This window comes from Macrotis lagotis, unplaced genomic scaffold (genome assembly GCF_037893015.1).
Source record: "Macrotis lagotis isolate mMagLag1 unplaced genomic scaffold, bilby.v1.9.chrom.fasta BILBYCTG124, whole genome shotgun sequence".
Taxonomy (NCBI): domain Eukaryota; kingdom Metazoa; phylum Chordata; class Mammalia; order Peramelemorphia; family Peramelidae; genus Macrotis; species Macrotis lagotis.
Window position 1 is genome coordinate 178,539 of NW_027422031.1, and position 18,490 is coordinate 197,028.

At 33.8% G+C, this 18,490-nt stretch overlaps 1 pseudogene; it reads right to left on the bottom strand.

The window, feature by feature from the left end:
• Window positions 1-5,583: 5,583 nt before the first annotated feature.
• LOC141504117 (biogenesis of lysosome-related organelles complex 1 subunit 4-like) lies at window positions 5,584-6,841 on the bottom strand (annotated as a pseudogene).
• Window positions 6,842-18,490: the final 11,649 nt, after the last annotated feature.

The window sequence follows — 18,490 nt, forward strand, 5'->3', positions numbered from 1 at the left end:
ATCAGACAGATTTAGTTCTAAACTTTATAGTGTAAAGGATCAAAACATGCTACATGGTGACTATAATCTTACAATGGCAATAATAATATATTATCACAGGAAAACTCACAATTCCTTCTATTGTTTCCCACAAGGACTTTGCCTAAAAATGAAATATAAATTTAATAATAAAATAATAATGATTACCTTTCACACAAGGATTTATAAAAAACATAATCGAATATATTTAACTTTTGAATATTTTAAAAACATAAATAGCAATCATTGCTTTTAGAATCCTTTTATACAAATCTTAGGTGGCTTTAAATGTTTCAACAGGTGTTACTAACTTCTAATGTAACAAAACAGTCATAAGGAGAATTAGATTTCCAAGCAGCATAACACATGAATTATTACATTTCACTAATATAATGTTTTCATACAGTTACCTTATTTCTTAGAACAACAATTAAAACAACATAGAGATTTTCTTAACTTTAACGTTATAAACATAATGGCTCTATATAGCATTATAAACATAATGGCTTTATATGTTATGCTTTTTAAGTTTATTTACTTCTACCAAATACACTCATCCACAAAAAACAAAGAGATTCTTCTGAAATTTGAATTATATACTGGTGATATATTCAGCATATTAGCATAATTCTTACCAATTTTATGAAAATGGCAATGAATTTTCATCAAAAAGAGCAAAACTCTTCCTAATGACAATAATTTAGATGCTTTTATATTATGATAAAATATCTCACAAATAGTAAATTTCCATTTTTTCTGCCTTGAAAAATAGAAACTTTTTTCTGTATAAGAGATATAAAAAGGATCATAGCTAATCAGATGGAGAAGATCTAGGGAACTCCAAGAGAAACATTCAAAGTCTTACTTCCATACAGCACTTTTAATCAAAAGGAAATTCAAAATTGTTTTGACTCAAAACAAAATCTTCACCAAAATAAATTGAAAATATAAAGGAATCCCTGTCCCTGATTTCATTAATCAAAGTAAGTTGAACACAGCTGTTATCATCAATATCAGATTAACTTTTCAATGAATTAACTTACAAATGAAAATTTTTCACAGAAAGGTCAATTTTACAAAATTTTATCTCAAAGTTTTCAAGTATTACTTTCATTTGGTCAAAGTAGAAAGGCTAAAGTTTTTGAGATTGTTTGTATAGAAATATAGGTGATAGAGTAGTAATGATTATTCCTTTTAGAAGGGAAAGCATCTATATTTCTCCATTTAAGAAGAAAACTGGGACCTGATTACAGCACATATAGTTAGATGCATTCAGCTACAAGCCCACGCACAAAATGTCACTAATTACAGCTTAGATCCAGATACATTTATTATTATAATTACAATGGAAATGTACTGATAATACATAAGTAGTCCATAAGAGATTTAGTTTACTTAATTTTTCTTAATTTATTCATGTTATTTGTTGTCAACAATACAATTTTAAATTCCCAAATGTTTAGTTTATGAGAGAGTCTATACTTACTAACAATCCTAATTGTTGCAACTATTAACCTATATTTCTTAATATTAAAACATTTAGGACACTTAAAATACCATGATCACATTTATGTACTTTAAAACTTAAAAATATTTTAATTTAATTTTAATGCAAAATTTTAGATTTCCTTGCCCAGAAAATGTGCTCAAAAAATACTTAACTAATTAAAAGAGATCATATAGACTAAACTTCAAATTTCTTCTTTTAAGTAGTCCTGTTCTTTTCCCCTTTAGACCTAATCATTTTTCTTTCTGAAATTAAATCAACTCTGGTTTGACAGCATATGGTGAATGAGGAAATTGCTTTCCTGCTAAAAGAAAGTGTGGAAGGTTACAAAAAGTTTCCTACAGATATTTATCTTGAACTTTTTCTCCTGTTTAAATCTGATTTACTGACTTACTTCTAAAGGGATAGATTATTTTTGTGCAGTTTTTCAAAGAGGTGAAATAACCACACCTTTCTATAAAATGCTCTTGCATGGAACAAAGTCATAAAATCTTGAAAATAATAACATTCTAAATTAGTCAATAACCTATTTCCTTATTAATACTAAATGAGTCATTTTAAAAATTAATTCAAAATCTAAGCAAATAAAAGGAGTAAATCATTATTTTAATACTTTCTTTTTATCTGTTCTTTCAGGGTTCCATCCAAATCAATGAGTTTTGATAGCAGCCTCCATATCTTCATCTTTAATATGGGAATAACACTAACTCCTACCTAACAGGATGATTGTGGAGATCATCTGAGATGAGGTATTTAAAGTACTTTTTAAATGTAAATGATAAATATTTAATGTTGCTATTGTCATGTAAAAGTACAATATACATTTATCACATTAGTTTAACTTACTAGAACAAAGTCATTAGTCCAGACCACAAAAAGACCCTTATCAATTTAAAATAACTTTAAAAAAAACAATTCTTTGCAAATATGAGCTTAAAAAATAGCTTATAATGGTTGAGTGTAAGAACTTGTTTTTCTATTTTCCTTTTTTCTCATCCTTCCTTTTTCCCTTTTCTAATCCTTGCCCTTCATGCTTTATTTCTCTTTATTTTACTTCCCCTGTTTGGGAAACATACATGTTCTTCCCACAGTCTGCCCATAGGGGTGTATGTTTACCAGATTAAACGATTCAATTCCAAAAAATGTGTTTCTATCGAAATTTCCTAATAATATATTCTTTCCTGCTTTCTGTGAGAATAGTAGCAGATAATTGGTTACCTACTTTCAGAAATGACATGTATATCACTCAGTCTCATCTAACTGTGGAGCAAGTCCCAAAACAATGATAGCATATAACTTATGAGTTTAAAGCTCTAAAATTTCTAAATTACTCTTTCCAAATAAATGCTGTCCTTCAAGGGAACCAGAACAAACCATGTCCTTGAATTAGAGCTACACCTTTCACTTGGATGGAAACAAGGATTGTGGAGTTTGACTGCTGATCAGATTTGACTGCTAATGACTCTTTGTATATTGGCTCCTTTTTTGAATCAATTTCCAATGGTTATTTCTCCCATGCCTGCCAACTCATGTTCTAAGGACATAATAGCTATGACAATTTGTATTTTAAAGCGGTGACCATCTCCCAATTTCCGCGATATTTTTCAATTTTTTTTACTTAATATTTTATTTTCCCCCAATTCTATGTCAAAATAATTGTAACATTCATTTTTCAAACTGTATGTTCAAAATTCTTACTCTCATTTTCCTCACCCTCCTGATTTGGAAGGCAAGCAATTTGATATGAATTTTGAATATCTAGTCATTCAAGACACAGTTTCATACTATAGAAGCTTTTTAAATAGAAAACAGATAAAAAAAGAAAAATAAAGAAAATTTAAGAGGAATATTTCAATTTGTATTTAGTTCTTTCTCTGGCAATGGATAATATTACTTTTTTCATTATGGGTCCTTTTGAATTGCTGAGAACTGCTAAATCATTCACAGTTGATCATCTTATAATATTGCTATTACTGTAAAACTCTCCTGATTCTCCTCATTTCACTTTATCTCAATTCATGAACTTGCTTCCGGGCTTTACTGAGAGCATCCTACTCATATTTTTTTTATAGCACAATAGAATTCTATTACTATCATATACTACAACTAATGTAATCATTCACTATTAGATGGGTATTCCCTCAATTTCCACTTCTTTACACCAGAACACATTTTTGTGCAAGTCTAGGACCTTTTCCTTTTTAAGATATCTTCTGGGATATAGATCAAGTAGTTGTGTTGCTGGGTCAGAGGAAATTCATTGTTTTTATCGAACTTTGTGTAGGATTCCAGGGTGATCTACAGAATGTTTGAATCAATTCACAACTCCATCAACAATGTATCAATGTCTCAATTTCCTCACATCTCCAATTTTTGCCCTTTTCCCCTTTCTTTGCTTTTAGTTAATTAAATAGGTATGAGGTAACACTCCAGAATTATTCCAAATTGTTAAGAGTATTTATCCATATGATTATTGATATCTTTGGTCACTTCACCTGAAATCTGATAAATTTTGAACATTTATGAACTGAAGGACAGCTCTTATTTTTATAAATTTCTGTCAGTTCTCTATATATTTGAGAAATTATATTTTATCAGAGAAACTTGCTTTATAATGTTTCACACTTATGATTGCTAACTATATTTGCTGTTATCCTGTTTGCCCCTGTTTATCCTGTTTTCTCTCTATCATTTCACCCTCTCCCTACACAATATTTTTATTTTGACTACAACCTCCCCTAATCTGTCATCCCTTCAATCAAACCCCCTTCCCTTTCCCCATTCTCCTAATTTCCTGAAGATTAAGATAGATTTCTCTACCAGAGTGTGTATATATTTACAAAATTCTGAGAATAAAGTTCTGGCATTCTCTGCCTTTTAATCTGGCTTCCTATTCATTGTAAAACTTTTTTCTTGCCTTTTTATGAAAGATAATGTATCCCCATTCACCTCTCCTTTTCCTTTTCTCCATGTTCAGATCTCTTCTTTCACACCTTTATTCAGTGTTTAAGATATTATCCAATCTTTGTCAAATCACATCTGTGTCCTCTGTGTATATATATACTCCTTTTAACTGCATCTTTTACTACTACTATGATATCATAGTAGTCAACTCAGGAGGACAATAATTTGAAAGAATTTACTAAAAAGTCTAAAGGGGATTTCTAAAAATTACTCTATTTTTACAAAGATTTACAATTTACTTCTCTCAGCTTCTCTCTCCTACTTCTTATTTAACAATTCATAATAAAATTCTTCCTTCAAAAAGGCATATTTCAAAAGATACCCCCCAATTTGTTATTATTGGTAAAATCACATCACTGTGCAAGAATACATCAGCCTTGCTATTTCACTTCATCACTACCCTCTGTCTCAATGACTGAAAGGCAAAAATCATGAATTTGAAAACCTTCAATAAGGGAAAGAGCTAAATTGAAATAATCTCATTTCTCACTTGGCCATATTGCCTTGGGACTTCCTTGTGATTTTCCTATCATTTTCCTGTGAACTAACTTTCTTGATCTTGTCCCCTACTTTTCAACTTCCTTTTGTGGATTCTCTTTTGCTCATTTACGACTGGGATCCTTTTTAGCTTTTGCATATATGCATACCCAGAACTTTACCCAGAGGGTGGAAAATAATAGGTACTTTTAAAATATTTTTAGACTGACTAATTTTATGTAATCAGAATGTTGCATTTGATTTTCTATGATGCTATCTATTGATTAATTATTCTTTAACTCTTTTCGTCTATTTTTAAGTCTTCAATTTTAATTGATTTTAAATTACAAGTCAAACTGTACACATTTATAAGCTAAAAATTTCAGCTCTAGCTTTTGAATATATTTTTGAAGATTAATTACAAGTCAAGTCTTACTGAGTTTTACAGCTCAAAACGTATCAAGTTTGACTCGTGTTACTTTACAGTTCATTAAAAAATAAACTAGGAAGGCTTGTCAACTATTAAGATTGTTAACAATGATTTTAATGCCTCAGTAGTTTTTTCTTTAAGACTGGAGGAAAGTCTTAAAGGTAATACTGTTGACATGTAGAGTTGATATAAATAGAAAATTTGCGATTTTGATGAGTATAAGTAAATGTTTACTTAATTTACTCCCCCATTTAAACAAACTTTAAATTTGGAAGACATGGGAAGCTATGTATTCTGCACACAATGAAAAATATTGTTTTAAAATACTGCAGGCTTAATATACATAGAACCTTAAATACACTAAATTGTATATATATATGTATATATATATACATATATATATATATATATATATATATATATATATATATATAATACTAATCTCTTCAAGATAGGAACTTCTGCTTCGATACAAGTATTTTCCTAATTAGTTGTCCTGTGCAATATCATGCCTGATGCCCTTCTTTGCAACAAGGAAAATAGTCTTCTGTCCTGGAAAGGATAGGAGGTTCATAAATCGTTTGTCCTTGCGTTGTGGAATGCGACTTATTAAGAAAGGATGGCACAATAATGGTATGCAAACGTTTCATTAATGAGTTGGGGAATGTTCCAAGTTCTGCTTCTGCTTTTGTCACCTGGTCTTCCATTCTAGTCACATAATTTCCAATCACTTTGACAAAGGCCTCCAATTTGTCAATCTTTCTGTATATCTCACTCATTTCGGTAGCTTGGGATTGTATATGAGGCACACTTTCATTGACTACTTTTGTGGAGTCATTTCGAATCATATCTAGCATCCCAACAAATTCATCAACTCCAGTTAGTAGGTCTTCAAGACTCTTATCTAAAGCTTCTATCTCGGGGCCGGCTCCCTCCCAGGCAGCCAGCAGCAGGTAGTCAGCGTAGCCGGCCCACGCACGGTACAGCAGAGGTCGGTCCGAGCCCGCAGCTTCACTCGCGGCTTCGCCATCCAGACTGGGCCACTACCGCCCAGCCAGCTCGCCGCCCGCCTCCTCCTCCTCCTCCTCCTCCTCCTCCTCCTCCTCCTCCTCCTCCCCCTCCTCCTCCCCCTCCTCCTCCCGCTCCTCCTCCTCCCCCTCCTCCTCCTCCTCCTCCTCCCCCCAGAGGCCCAAGGCGCTGCTGTGGCTCTGGGACACATTTCCGCTGTCTCCTCTCTACGCGGCTCCCGGGGGCTCGAGCACCTCCTCCGGCCCAGGACCTGTGGTGGCAAAGGAACCGCGTGGGCGCACTCCATGGCCCGGCAGCGGCTTGCATTTGGATAGGAATTTTTCCCCAAGGATAAAGAAATTTCCATTTATTACTAAGTTTTCTAGAATATTTAAGAAAGATGGGAGTTGAATTTTATCAGAAAGACTTTTAACCATCTCAACATTGTCTCAAGTTTACGTTACTTTTATTAATGACAACATTTGATATATTTACCAAATGCTACAGTTGAATGAGTCCTACATTATTGTCACCATTGCTGCCTTGCTTGTCAACACTTTATCTAATAGTTATGTATGTTTACCTTTATTCAGAATATTGGTCTATAGTTTTGATTCTTTACATTGTCTTTCTCTTTATATATGAAGAGCAAATTTTTATCATAAGTGTTGAATAAATGCTGGTTTTCTTGTTATTGAAAATAGTGTATCTCTTATCAAAATGACTGGAATGTTGTTAAGACTTGGGCACTCTAATTTTCCTACACACCTACGAGTCTCAGATGAAAGCTTCTCTCCTCCACGTCCCATTGCTTCCCATGTAATTGAACCTTGTCCTCCAATTTTATGTTCCTTCTATTCTCTAAGTATCAGTTATATGCCTATTTATTTGCTTGCTGTATCCATGACTGGCTTTTAAGGACCTTGAAAGTGTAGACAATTTTTTTTCCTTGCCTTTTGACATAGAGAAAAATAGGAAGAAAGAGAGATTCTTTGAAGGAACACCAACAAAAATAATGGAAGCAATAACTAATGATTATATTAGATACCTAAATTTTGAATTTGGTTAAGAATGTCATCACAAAAGTATAATAACTTTTTATTTTTTTTTGCAGGGCAATGTGTAAGGGGAAGCTCTGGACCGAGGCCACCCATGAGGGTCATATGACCCGGGCCATGAGACCCCTGGAAGTCTGAACCTGCCTTATAAGGTAATCTTATAGGGTACTGGGACGGCTTCACTAACAGGATGTGGCTCCGCCCATGGGTTGGAACTTGGGAGGAGCATGTACCCCGGAGAAGAAAGGGTTACTGTATAAAAGAGTGCTGCGCAAAGGTTCGGGGGGCCATTTTTCTGCTGTTCATCAATAAAGATGCTTCTGCTGTAAACCAGGCTCGTGTGTGGCTGTGAACTTCCTTCCCATCCCCCAGGTCGGAAGCCGGAGTGCACCCGAAGACCTCGGAGAGAGGTAAGCCCGCGGCTAGACTCATTCTCAAGGCAGAAGTAGGTGCTCAGGTGCACGTTACAGATGTGCACGTTTCAGCAATGAAGTTCAGTGACTTGTCCAACGTCACACAGCTAAGTAATTCTTAAGTGTCTGAGGTCAGATTTGAACTTAGGTCCTCCTGATTTCAGGGCTGGTGCTCTATTCACTGCACCACTGAGATGCCCTTAAAGTATAATAACTTTTAAAGAAATTTTTAGGAAGCAGTACTGACAACATATTTGAAAGGTTATATATTATGACAATAATGAGTTCATACTGCCAGATCTTGAGTCAGAGAGACATGAGTAAAAATCTGGCCTCAGAAATTTAAAAGTTTTGTGAGTCTGAGAATGTCCCATAACCTTGATTACCTCAGTTTCACCTTCTGTATAATAAACTAGAGAAAGAAATGACAAACCCCTCTAAGATCTTTGGCAAGACATGTCAGAATGGAGTCATGAAGAGTCAGACATGACTGAAATGACTGAAAAAAAGTCAACAAAATGAAGGGCTCATCCAACTAAGGACATAGGGGAAATAAATTAAATCCCTCTTACTCGTACTCTGCTGCTGCTACTATTACTACTACTTCTACCGATACTAATAGTACAACTCTCAACTACTACTACCACTGCTTCTCCAACTACTCTTGTTACTGTTCTTACTATTATTATTTACAAGAATCTGCACTTAATTGAAATAATCATTTTTATATAAAGTGGTCCGAGGAAAAAAACACCTCCCTGTAAGATTATCCTCCTGCCTGGAACTGGGTTAGCATTTCATATCACTTTAGGATGGTGCCACAAACATTGCTCAATATAAGAATGTTACAAAATTTGAAGCATTCCTCCACTTCCTTACAAATGGAAGGGAAGATGTTTAAGAAGAAAGAAATGGGTGCTTGTTCACTTGAAATCAATGACTCAGACTCAAAATGCTCACAAAACATGCCTCATTTTCCCCTAAAGACCATGCCTCTTCTGAACTTTGTGTCTCTATCTTGATGATTTTCACCCTTCTAGCTTATCAGAGCTGCAATTTGAAAAACATCTTTTGATAAAGGAGATCATACTGTAACAATGGTGAAAAGAGAATGAACAGATCAATGGATTGGGCAGGCAACTAAAGAAGCTTGAAAAAAGAAAGAAAATTTAAAACTTGAATTAAAATCCAAATTGGAAATCTTGAAAATCAAAGTAGAGCTGAATAAAATAAATAAAAATGGAAGCTAATTTTATGCAAAATGTATTAAAATAGGTAAATCATTGTTTAATTTATTTGTAAAAAAGTAAAGAACACAATCAATAACTAAAATTTAAAAATGAAAAGAATGAATTCAGGTTCAATGAAAGCAAATTAAGATAATTCTAAGAAACTATTTTGCCCAATTACATGAAAAAATTGACATTCTAAATGAAATGGATCAATATCTACAAAAATATAAATTGCCATGATTAAGAGAAAAAATAAAATAATGAAATACATGAATTATTCAATCTTAGAAAAAGAAATAGAATAAGCCATCAATTCACCATTTAATGAGAAATCCCCAGTACCAATTGTTTCATAATGAATTTTAAGAAACATTTTAAAAAAACAATTAAACCCAGTGCTACATAAATTATTTACAAAAATAGGATAAAAATATCTTCCAAACAACATTATGCCACAACCATTGTGTTTATGATGTACAAGATGTACAAACCAGGAAGAAGTAAAATAGAGACAGAAAAGTATATACCAACTTTCCTAATGGATATGGATACAAGAATTTTAAATAAAACACTAGCGAAGAGATTACCGCAATGTATCATAAGGATCATCCACTCTGAGAAACTGGAATTTACACAAGCAATGCAGAGCAGTTCCAATTAAAAAAATGACTTGTTAACAAAATTTATCATATCAACAACAAAACCAAAACAGTGCATGGTTATCTCAATAGGTGCAAAAGCCTTGGAAGAAATACTGCACCCACTCCTATTAAAAAACACAAGAAAGCAGAGGATCAAATGGAGTTTAGCTTTAAACTCTCCTTTTGAAAAACAATTCTAACAAAACATCAATGATTTAGCTGCCTATGAAAAATTCCATAAGGATCAGATGAATTTAGAAGGGACATCAACCAAACATTTTAAGAGAAATTAAATTGAATACTAGAAAAATTATTTTTTTTTGTAAAAAAAGGAGCCAAACCTTGCATACCATGGAAAAAATGTAAAGGGTGGGGGGAGGAAAGCAAGATTGTTTTTAATAACTAAGTCAGAGAGAGCAGAGAGAACCAACATTGTAAAAGAAATCATAGATTACTTTCCTAGGGAATATTGATGCAAAAAACAATAATAAAAATCCTAGAAAGAAGGTTAGAGAAATATTTCCAAAGCATCAGAAACTAGGAACAGGGCAGATTCTTACCAGGAATGTAAGGTTGGTTCAATATTAAACAAACTATAAGAATAACTGTACATATCAATAATAAATCTAACAAAAATGTATGATTATACCAATCAGTGCAGAAAAAAAAAAAACTTTTGACAAAACATAACTTATATTTAAATCTTGGAAATTTCCAGAATAAATGAATCTTTTCATAAAATAGGAAGTAGTATTTATCTAAAACCAAGACATAGCATTATCTATTGTAGGTATAAACTAAGAGTCCTTTCAGAAAGATGATCAATGAATTTAGGATGTCTATAGACATCATCAGTATTTAATATATAATTGAAATGTTTTGAAATTAGATAAGAAAAAATAATTGATGGTATTGTATTATAGAACATTCCTTAACACAGAATGAGATTGAGATATAGAATACAATATAGAGCTAGAATAATTGCCTTCAAAATACCTGAAGATGATATAAAATATGTAGGAATCTGCCTGTCAAGACAAACCCAGGAACTATAGGAACACATTTACAAAATACAAAATAAAAAAATATAGAGATTTTAATAATTAGATAAATATCACTTGTTCATGCATAGGCCAAGTTAATATTATATAAATGACAAATCTTCCTAAATTGATTTGCTGATCCGGTGACAAACCAATGAATCTACCAAAGAATTATTTTATGGAGCCAGAAAAATAATTCATCTGGAAAAACAAAGGGTTAAGAATAACAGGAATATAAATGGAGAAGAAGAGATGTGAAGCAACCAGATTTCAAACCGTGTTAAAAAGTGGCAATCATCAATCAAAACAACCTGCTAGAAAGTGGAAGGTGAGTGCAATAGATTAAATACAAAATATAAACCAGTTAATAGCCATGGTAATCAAGTGTTAGAGAAAGACAAAATTCCAAGCTTAAAGGATCAGAACTAACTACTGGAAAAGAACTTGCAATTAATTGTTATGTGAACTAAGCAAAGAGATGAAGGTAAAACAAATGTTGCATAAGGCTACAAGAAAGGGCTACTTTTGAAGGGTTTTTGTAAAATGTAAGAAAAGGCAGTTTTAACAAGTAGGAATGAGAAAATGGGTAGAGAGTTTAAGGAAAGTTGGAGTCTTTATTGATAGAGTATGAATACTGAGCTTAAAAGGGTTTGAAATTTTGAAAAAGGAAATTTGAAGAATGATCTTATTCAATCTAAGAAAAAAATGCTTTTGAAGGGAGGGTTTCATTTTTTTAAAGAAAATGCTTTAAAGTCCTTTGTGGCCCTGTTGGTAAAAAACTATAATAATGTGAATCCCTTAAGTAGTGACAGTCATGATGTGAGTTTCCTAACAAAAGTCTTTATCAGTAAATGGAATGAATAATGTTGGTTTCTTAGTAAAAGTTTCTATATATATGAAAAGGATAATAGTCAAAATAATAATATAAACCAACAATAATGTAAGTCAAAGGAAAGTATTCTGACCAGAACACGACCTGCCCAGCAAGTTGTTTATGAATATGCTCATTCTATAACCTTGCAAATCCTGGTCTCCAATCAAAAAAAACTACTGGGTCCCCAGGTGTCTGGAACCTGGGGCCAGTGCTGAGTTGAGAAAATTCCAAAATAATAGCCTTTACAAACTAATGTACTCCCTAAATCCTCTTTCCTTGACTGATTTCTATAATTACTACTGGGGGTTGTGGGGAGCGTGTATGAGATCCTTCCAATATGTTGCCTAGTCACTGCCCTAGACTGCCCCAATGTGAGTATCCCACTTTGATTTTTCAGAATGTGACTGGAACCTAATTATGGGGAAGATCTGATTATCTTATTGTGGGAGAATTTTCCAGTGAGACAGACATACTTGTTGGGTTTACAAGGATTGAAAACTTTTATTATTGTATGTTTAGAGAACTGGGTCAATCCTTGTATATAAAAGATACTAAAAATAACAATAACAGAATCTACATCCCAGTGCTGGAGTAAGAACATGATTCTGAAGTACTTAGCCTACTGAGCAATATTAAATGTTAACTATTGTTATTGGGTTTTGGACTAGAAAGCATATCAAAGAAAATAACATGAAAGATTTTCTAAGAATAAATAAGGATTTTATGCTTTTCATTAATTAATTTTGACATGAGAAGAACTGAAATTTGACATTTTTGTGTAAAAAATAAGAAAACATAATATTTAAGACTAAAAATTTTATTTCTAGGATTTGGAAGAATGAGACATTTGATTATAAATATGAATTCTCTTTTATTTATGAAAATATGCTTTTAAACACTTTAGTTACATAAAAATTTTCTGAAATCCTGCAAAATGCTTTCAGAGTAGATCGTTATTAAGTTATAGAAATGAATATAATACAAACTTCTGGCCAAATCCAGGAAAAAAGCATTATGATAAAGCAATAGTTTTTGCCTTCAATTTTTATGATATAGTAAGAGGTTTGAGACCCCTTATAAGTCAGAGTTGTGATCTAAATTTGTTGCCTTACTAAGTGATGATACTTTGAAATGGTTTAAATTGATTCCATTTGTCTAAAGCAAGTATCTTATGGATCAGTCTGCTAAACTTTAACAAGATTCTTTTTAAAAAGTACTATTAAATATTCCATAAATTATATTTTCCTCTAAAATAGTCTCCAAAAACAAAAGATTTAATTCTGATTAATTATGTGTCTTGTTGATGCAACTTAGCAAGCAACAAATGAGAAATCAAAACTAATACTAAAGAAAGCAGGCCTCTGAAATTCCTTAAAGTCATCTTCAAGATCTAGAAAAGCATTTGGCATGTTGTAGCCACTATATAAATAAATTGCTGTCACCTCTTGAAGCAACTGCAATTACTTCATACTGTACAACTTTATACTGCGTTTAAGATGTGTGATTAATAAGATACCAATTGAGATATGACAGATGATTTTCCTAGTAATATAATTATAAAATGTATCTCATTGGATTGTCATCTGAATAGCAATGTTTCATTTTTAAATACTTGATACTGGATATGGAATAATTTTTGTTGTATTATAAAAAGTGAAAAAAAATTAAGACAGGTTTCTTCTCCCTTTGATTTGAATACTTTTAGAGCATTACATATCTCTTTTAGAATACAACAATTAAGGTTCAAAATGATTAATATTCAAAGAGTTATTTTACCTTTAAATTAAGAAAAAATAATCGTGGCATTTGGGGTTGAAAAATATGGCAAAATACCCTTAACACATCTTTGTCTGTGAGGGCCTTTTGGACTTCCTACTTGACCTGTAATAACGTAGGACCTTACCAGCCCTGCTGACAATATATTGTCAAACTCTGAAGTACTGTGTAAGTAGAAACTCTCCTAAGCAAAGTAGGAAATGTATAAAGTTTCATCTGAAATCCCTTAGGTAATCATGAAATTACTGTCTTTTAGGAGTGAGTAGGTAGTGAAGAGATGTTTTTGAAGCAACTATTCACTGTGTGGAAACTAATTGTTCTTGGTATTCATGTAAAATTCTAGAATGCAGGCTTTAGGCTGCTTATCCAACTTATGTAACATTCAATTAGCTCGTGACTCTTTCATTTCCTGTGGTAGTTGTTCTCTTTCACTAATTTGGCAGATTACAGCTTTCAGAACTTAACGCTCCTATGAGCAGGCTATATTTTGGAGCCCATGTAAAATGGTCAGTTTTACTTCCCCTTCCTTTTTACTATCTACAGAGCAGACAAGGGGAATGGGGGAGGGACAAGGATGGACGGGATTTAAAACCTATCACATATTTGTTTAAGTATACTTCAGGACACGTGGAGATGTTGTGAATTTTGCCTCTAACCATTCTACTGATTAGATGAAAAATAACGGTAACGAATACTCTATGAATTTGAAAAAACATTGCTAATCACAAACAGAATTAATATGTCCTGCCCTAATATACAATCAAGGAAGTTTTGTAATTTGAAGGAGAATGTGAGGCACTTAATTTTTGTCTGCTTCTTAATTTCGGTCCTTTAATCTTCATTCAGAGTTTATCTTCTGTCTCTCCTGATTTGAGGAATGTTTTTCATGTTGGTTCCTTTGACACTGTCTTGGATCACTGTCTTCATCAGAATAACTTAAGTCTTTCAGAGTAGATCACCTTGTAATATTGGTGCTGCAGTGTACAGTGGTATTCTTGCTGTCCTCCTTCAATTTACAGAAGTTCTCATAGGTCTTTTCAGGCTTTTGGGAAACCATCATCCTTGTCCTTTATTATAAAACACTCATGTTCCATTCCAGTCACACACACCAAATTCTTCATTCATTCTTCAATCAACAGACATCCTTCAATTTACAAAACTTTGTCACCACAAAAAGAGCTTCCATTCACATTTTTTCACAAAAAAGATTCTGTTCTCTTTTCTTTCGTCTCTTTGGGATATGGAATTCAAAAAAGAATTTCTGAATGCACATATTTTAACGTCTGTTTTTTGTGAAACTACTGAGACTCTCATTTAAAGCAATTTTTACATGATGTGGAATTAACCGTGGTAGTGGAAAAAGGCAGTGGAAGGGGAAAGGGAATTGCATCCCTGTGGAGGAGTGGCCAGCACAAGGTTCAATAATACATATTGCCCGGGCACAGAGAAGCAAGAACATGAGAAGAAACACATGCTTCCTGGGGCAAGCCACATGAGACTCTGGCTGGAACTGAAAGGAAGAACATTCCAGCAGTCACAAAGTTGGGGACCAGAGACAGAGGCATTCAGAAGAGGACAAGTGGCACAGAACGGACCCTGCACAGAATGACTTTGCCACAAAGAGGAGCGACACAAGATCAGAATGCAAGGACCAAAGTTTCTGGCAGGTGAACGGACAGAAATCAAGGTCTCTTCTCTCAGGACTGGAGGTCTCAAATCAATCCCTGGTCCAGTAGTGATGGTGGTTTTCTTTCTGCTGGTCTGCTTTTCTGCTTTCACTAGGAAGAATTTTTTAAAAGGTTTTTGTAGGGGTATGGTGGATCTGTGGTGGTAGGAGGCCACAGAATCCCAATCAGAGGGGCAGGAGCACAAAGTGATCCTAGATTTTTATGGCCAAGTTTGCTCATCCTTTTTTGGACCACAGATTTCTTTCAGAATACCTTACACAAAGCCCAGTTTGCATAATTTAACTTTACAGATAGCACAATATGTCTATACAGCTTTCTATTCCCAGTTTTCTTTAGAGATCTCTCATATCTAAGGTTTCATCTTCCTGAATCCTTTTTTATTTGTTTTTCTTGCATTTCTCTAGTTCTTTGAGGGAAAAATTGATATCTCCCACTATTATTGATTTTTATTTATTTCCTCCTTTAATTCATTTAACAATTATATTAAGAATTAGATTACTATTCCATTTCCCACATATCTTTTTACTATTAATGTTAATTCATTGACTATGGTTACTTTGAACAAGATATACCTTCCCTGCATCTCCTTTTTCATGGAGGCTCTTTGGACGTTTGTTTTATCTAAGGTCATCATTGCTACCCTTGCATTTTTTACTTCAGTCAAAGTATAATAGCTTCTGCTCCAGTCCCTTATTTTAACTGTGTTTCTCTCTGTTTTAAACGTACTTCTCATAAACACAGGACAAAACAAAATAAAACAAATTGTTGGTGTCTGGTTCCTGATTCATTTTCCTACCTTCTTTCATTTTATGAGGGAGTTCAACACATTCATACTGTGATGATTATTAACTATGATTTTGCCTCCATCCTATTTTCTTCTCTTTCTCTTCAGTCTCTTTTATGCTGTCCCTCTTCTCATGCCTATTTTGCACATGATCACTGCCTTCTCTTATTGTTGTACCCTTTTATCAGTAATTTTTCTTTCTCTAATTCTTTTTTCCTATATACCTATAAGGTAATATCGATTTTTATGATCAAATGAATAAATATATATTTTACATTTTTGAAGCAATATAAATATGTGAGGTTCAAATATTACCTTGCCACCATTTTTCATTCCACTGTAGAAGTTCTTGCCTGCAAATCTATTGGATGTGAGATCATTTTCCCATTCTTTCTCTCCCTTCTACCTTCTTCAAGGAAATCCATATTTCTCATCTATCCATCAATTTACATCTTTCCTAGTTTATTGATTCATTCCCAAATGCCCTTTCTATGTAAAATCCTTCTCTCTGCTCTAATAATGATAAAATCCTTGGTAAATATGTGCCTCAATTTCCATTCTAGAAGAGTATGCAGTTTATTCATATTGAGTTTTCTTAGGATGTCTCTTCCATATTTACTTTTTAAAGTTTCTATTGCATCTTGTATTTGAAAGTCATGTTTTCAACTCTTGCCTTTTCATCAGGAATGCTTCAAAAGCTTCTGTTTTATCGAATGCCCATTTCTTCTCTTGACATGCTTCTGCAGAGAATAGACCCATAGTATTTGCAAAGTTCTTAGATCAAGTGACTCCAGACAAAAATATCATGTCTAGTGAGTGTTCAGACATTAAATATGTTTCCACAGAAAGCAACTCCGTAATAGAAGGTGTAAGAAAAAAACTCAGAATCCTTTCTGGACAAAGAAACTACCTTTTTTTAAGAGAATCAAAGATGTGGTCTCAGAATATATTGGACAACCTATAGACCCCACTTTGTTTCGCTCAAACGTGGGCTTCTTTCCCCAGAAGGCTTCCCAGTTTATTTCCTACACTAGAATGTTGTCAGAGAGTGAGTACTACCACAAATACCTTTTCCTATGAGTGCTCAGAGTAGATGTGCTTCCCCAGAAATTAAGCTTGTAGTAACTGGAATGTTCTCAGATAGCGTATCTCCACCCATAAGTGTCCCATTCACTGAATATTTGATATAAGCTGTGCTTCCCCAAAGTGCAAGCCTGTAGTAACTGGAACATTCCCAGAAAAAGTGTCTCCTACCACAATCATCTTTGCCTCTGTGTCCTATATAGTTGTGTTGACCTTTTCTCCTTTCTAAAACAACAAAAAAAAATACCATTTGTCACATGACATGAATCTCAGGAAGGGAGAGAGGGAGAGGGAGGGTTAAATGGAATATCACAATGTAAGAAAAAGAAAACATCCCTGAAAATAATTTAAATTTGGTCTAGGATCTGAAGTGTATTAATGGAGAGTTAGGAAAAAGGAAAAACAGCAGTTTTGGATGCGCAGAGTAATTCCTTCTACATGTACAGTCTCAGGATCAGGGCTTGATTTGATACCTCCAGTGCCTGGAGAGGAGAATTTTGGCTATTTTGGCTGTATCTGGCATCTGCATGTCTTTATTCTGTCCATCCATGACTGGATACCATGTGTCTTGCCTTGGATGTAGTGTGGCTCTATATTCTCTCTGGCAGTGTCCAGCCAATGCATTTCTGTCTCTCAAATGTTCTTGCTTCTGGCCCAGCCATCATGTGACTGGCTCTGACACCCCCCCACACTTCTTCCTGTTCTCTTCTCTGTCCTTTATTCCCATGTCTCTTTGAAATATCCCTTGCCCCACTTCCTTCAGAGGCATGTGATCTGGTTTCTCCTTTGAAAATAGGTCCATTGACCTTTTCACATTATGATCTTAATTACTCTACTTAGAGGTTTGTCCAAGGGTACACTTCTACAAAGCAAAATATGTACTTCCTAAAATTGTCATTACTTGGAAAGCAGTCTGGCAGAAATGTGGCAGGAGAACAACATCTCATAGCACATGTCAAATTAAGCTGTAAAGAGATACATGAATTACATGTAATAAATAAAATAATAAGGTGATAATTGATGACAGTAGTCAATGACACATAAATAAGAGATTTAACTTTAATCATTAATAATCTCTCTAACATAGGTCTACAACTCATTAAATCATTCATCAATAGCTATTAACTAACTTCCTCCCAGGTGCTGTGCACATAGAAGGACAGGTGGCTAAATACAGCAATCAACAAACATTCTTAAGTAACTCCTGTATAACAGGCCTTGTGCTAGCTCTGGAGATGGAAGTACTACTAATGACACAGTTTCTAACCACTAGAAGCGAGTTCTAATGAGAGAGATAATACATGAAGAAATAAAGAGAATAAAGGCAAATAAAGGCAAAGTACAGGGCAACCAGGTAGTGACTAGCAGTTGGGATAATAAAACAGCTCATGCAATAGGTGACATTTGAACTACATCTGGATGGAAATTAGATATTATCTCAGCTCTGGGGATAGAGGGCTAGTTTCAGAGTTAGTCAGGCTCAGAGTTCAATCC